Source organism: Pinus tabuliformis, chromosome Q (assembly GCF_031772625.1).
Source record: "Pinus tabuliformis cultivar Carrire ecotype Pingquan chromosome Q, CPIR1, whole genome shotgun sequence".
Lineage (NCBI taxonomy): Eukaryota > Viridiplantae > Streptophyta > Pinopsida > Pinales > Pinaceae > Pinus > Pinus tabuliformis.
The window spans coordinates 426,643,786-426,648,665 of record NC_142296.1 but is presented as its reverse complement, the minus strand read 5'-3'; the positions used below and the strand labels follow the sequence as shown (position 1 = coordinate 426,648,665).

Here is a 4,880-nt window from a genome sequence, read left to right as displayed (position 1 = left end):
TTTTTTAATACCTGTCTTTCCCACATTTCCATCATTTCCTTAAGGATTTTCTTGGAAATTGAGCTTCACCTCTAGAATCATATATCCCCTTTAAAGAATTTATTTTTATTTCTATCTAGGGAATTTCATCTTACAAGTAAGGCATCCATACTCTCATTATCCATGGTTTTCCTCCAGGTTTCTTCCGATAGCAAGGATGAAACCACATCATAAAATTTTAATGTGGTCATATTGCTACCAAAAGCTACATCTATACTATCCCCTGAGTCTATAAATGAAAATGATAGACTGATGCACTTGTCTTCATCTAAAATTTTAATATCCATAAACAATAATTTAACATACCACAATATTGAAGGCATTTAGATGCTCTATCATTAAGTCTCTATCGTTCATCCTTTAGAGGTACGCCTTGTTCCAAAGGAAAAGTATGCTTACCAAGGAATTAGATTGACACAAAGCCCCTAAATTATCCCATAACACCTTCACTATAGGTCCTCTAAAAAATTTAGTAACACTAACTCTAAAAGACACAACTAGATTGTGCTCTTTATCTTCCTATTTAGCTTTATCGAGTCTTTTGTCAACATATATATAGGTGCGATACTAGGATCCATAATGGTCATTGTTCTTTGTCTACTAAGAAGTCTTCCATATTGAGCTTCCATAGCTCAACTATTTGCCCATTAAATTTCTCAATCTCAATTTTTTAATTTCTCTCCATTCTCTCATTGCACAAGAATCACCACCACAGATCTCCTACTTAAACTAGGTTCATCACAAACATAAGATAACCAAACCCTAAGCAATGAAGGAATTCACCCTAAAACTAAAAACCACTCTAATACCAAATGTAAGTTGTAAACCATTATAGTAAGCAATGCACAAACAAATTCTTTATAAAACATAAAAGAAAACATTGGCATTCACACATAATATTTAGAGATTTACCTTGGAAATCCTTAACCAAGAGAAACAGTGAGGTGTTTAAAGCTGCAACTCTAACTTCATCATCATCAAATTTCCATTGATACATATTTGATTACAACATTAATTCCTTAATTAGAATTAGAAAACCATTGGTTGAAAAACCATGTGTCGGAAAGTGCCAAAACCAAACACAAAAAACTACCAAACTATTTTTTCCAGGAGCTTTGTCCTTAAACCCCTTGTTAGGGAGGGCATACAATCCCCTTTGTGACACCCCACCCCCCCCCCCCCCCCCCCCCCCCCCCCCCCCCCCCCCCAACCAAAAACAAAAACAAAAAAAAACAAAAAAAAAAAACCAACACCTTGTGCATAGGGATTGTGCATGGGATTAGTTGTGCAAAAATTGTAACACATACCCAACAAGACTATTATGACCAGTGTCACAAGAGGAATCTTTTGAAATATGTCTCTAATGGGACTCAAAATTGTTTCATTATATGGCCCATTCTACAACAACATTCTATACATTATTTCCCTTGAGCCATAAACTTCATGAAAATTTCATCCTTTTGATGACCAATATGACTTATGTTTTTCTAATTATATATAATTAACTTAATTTAATTTGAAATGTGACATATGCTTGATCCTAGAGTGATATATGGATTTTATTATTATTGCATATATTATATATATGAAGGCTAATATGATATCCTTAAGTGTTAAGTGTAAGAAATCAATTGAGAAGACAATAATGATCTCCTTGATTCATTACTCTAGACAAACTTGAACATTGTTTATATTTTTAATGGATTTTCCCCCTCCACCTTACGTAGAAGACTACGGTAATCCCACAAAATAGGATGCACAAATTTAGGAGATTTTGGGACAAATTTCATCAATCAAGGGATTAATTAAACATAGTTAGGATTCCTTTTAAGTATAAGATGAAGTCTCATATTAGTAATCTTTTTTGTAAATTCGAATTTGGAAGTAATGCATACTTTTGGTTCAACTTTATTACTAAAAATAGTGTTTTATCTTAAGGGATTCACCCCATTACATGCTTTAGGGTTTGTACCTACTCTAGAGCTACAATGGAGGTTGAATCCCCGCTACCAATGGATTGGATGGTTTCTAATTTATTTTCTTCCAAGAGCTGTGATTATATTTCTGCAATTTTTGTACTTTCATTTCCAACATTCATTTACTTTCATGTTTTTTCTTTGTTTCTTTTGCTTTATGGTTTTTCACTAGAATAGTTGGATTTATGGTTTCTAATTTCATGCTATTATAATAGTTTAATTTCTTCAACTTAATTCTTTTTCATTTCCTTTATGCACATTTACTTTATTGCGGCTTTTCTTTGTTGATATTAGAGTAGTTTTATTTTGATTTACATATTTCTTTGTAGTAGAATTAGCATTTGATTTATGCTCATTTCCTTGGTTAGTTCTTATATTCTTAGAATTAGTATACTTCATGTTTGAATGGTAGTTGCGACCCTAGGTTGACATTTAAAGTGAGAAATTCAACATTCTTGTTGTGATTATTTGGCCTATCAATCTCTCACAATGGTGTGCCATCCAAAAACACTTTTTTAGGTATTATTTTATTGACATAGTTCTCAAATTCCTAATATCCCAAGTTATGTAGGAATTTCACTACAAGCACTACAAAAACTAGGGTTTTACAAGGTCCTAAGAGAAAAGCAGTGTTAAGTGTTATATCTCCCTAATATGCCAATGGGTTTCCAACAATAGTGCTCGTTCAATATTCCATGGAGCTAACATAGGAGGATAGATTGTACCCATAGTCATATTATTCAATTTCTTGGTACACAAGAGTGGGGGATTCTGATATGCTTGAGGGTACATGGAAGATTGAATTTGTATATATATTTTGTCTAATGTGGTGTTATGTGGGCTAGGTGCCAATAAAGGAGTACAAGGATATCCAACGACGTGACCTCACTTATATTACTTGCATGTATGCTTCCTAATAATAGTTTTACCCATTGACTAATAGATAATTATGTCTAAGGATACTAGGACACATCTCTAAACTTTAAAAAATCTCTAAAACTTGAGTGCATGTTGATACAATAAAATATATTGATACCACTTGTGTTGTACCTTGATGGTTGAAAGAAAAAACTTAGATAATATTACCATAAATGTTACTACAACAAGCAAATAAAATAAAACCAAGTATTGAAATCAAAACAATAGGTTAACCTTTGATAGTCTAAATTGAAAGCAATGTTCACATGCCTCTTCAAGGGAGAACCTTTGATTGAATAGAGCTCCAATGCAATACTAATCACTTATCATGTAATTACATAAGTTTTATCACTATAAATAGTTTATATATATCCAAAACCCTGACCATCTAATGGGCCTTAATAATGAAGCTACATCAATTACCTTGGTGGCCTTATTTAATGAACTCTTCATACATTATTGATTACACACTCTAACTACCTAATGGGTCTTATTTAATAAGGATGTTCAATATACATTAAGTGACAACCTACTCCCTTAACTAGGGGAGTTAAGGTGGGACCCTAACACATTGTGTGCTCATAATATTTAGGAAAAAAATATCTTAACACAATATTATCTTGGTTTGAATTTCAATTTCCTCCTTACCTTTGAATCCATGTTGCTCAACACACACAGAATCCCATTAAATTGCAACATGTCCCTCCAACTTTGTATCACAAATTTCATTTTCTAAGGGTCCCATTTTCTTGAATTCAAGATATATTTTCATTTCAATGGATTCGAGCTATCAATTACTTTTCCTTCAAAGTTCCTCCATAATTTAGAACTTTAATTTTTGTGAATTTTTAAATTCTTACTCTTGAGCCTTTAGCAATCTCGCAATAAGTCCCTCAACAACTTCTACTTTCTCCTCTTCTCATTTAATTTTATACTCATTTCTTATATTATATTATTTTACTTTTCTAGAAAAAAAACAAACAAACAAAAAAACAAAACAAAACTTCATTAAAAAAATCCAAGAGATCCTACCTAATAAACTCACCATCGTAAACCAATGTACCTAACTTCTAGCATTCAACTCAAGCATTTACTTAAAAAAATGGCAAGATACCCAAAGACATTAATATTCTAGTAAAAGAAAACCATTGGATTTATGCTTTATTTATATATTTCTCTCCAAGTATCACATCTTTCTCCTTATGGCATGTCATGTTTTTCCAAAAGCGTATCTACGTGACCACTCGCAAAATAGAAAGATGGTCTCACAAATAGCTTAAATGCATTTAACAATGGTAGTGTATAAACTTGAAGAAAATATTCTCGTCTTGAGGAAAGTATATCATACAACGCAGAAGTCACGTCAGAGAAAAATATCCTGAAGTCATATTCCAAAGAAATATCTAGTTATCAATAAAAATAGATGACTGCCAACTTCCGACTTTAGCTCAGTTGGTAGAGCGGAGGACTGTAGTGGGTTAAGCCTAATCTGGAATCCTTAGGTCGCTGGTTCGAATCCGGCAAGTCGGAATTTTGTTTCATCGAAGTTTCACAATCATGTATTAGCACATGTTTTTTAATTTATTGAAAAAAGATCGCTGTTTCGAATCCAACAGATCGGATTTTTGTTTTCGCAATCATGTGTTAACAAATGTTATGTTTTTAAATTTATTGAAAAAAGATCGCTGTTTCGAAAAGAAAATTAGGTTTTTGTTTGAAAGCCATGGTACAAGAGCTAAAGGGCAAGTTGGTTTTAGGATACATCACTCAATTATTGGACATCTTGTTACTCTTGGGATCATTGTCGAGGAATGTCGCAATAATAAAATCAATCTCTTATGTTGTTTTGTTTACTTTATGAAAACTTTAAACTTAATTCCTCGGGATAAGTAAACCGATCTCTTATGTTGTTTTGTTTACTTTATGAAAACTTTCGACATAATTCCT

General features: G+C 32.4%; 1 non-coding gene across 1 annotated transcript; it reads left to right on the top strand.

The window, feature by feature from the left end:
• The first annotated feature begins 4,370 nt into the window (after nucleotides 1-4,370).
• On the top strand, nucleotides 4,371-4,463 carry TRNAY-GUA (transfer RNA tyrosine (anticodon GUA)). Its single transcript has 2 exons — nucleotides 4,371-4,407; nucleotides 4,428-4,463. It is a non-coding gene; the product is annotated as a tRNA-Tyr (tRNA).
• The last annotated feature ends 417 nt before the right edge of the window (nucleotides 4,464-4,880 follow it).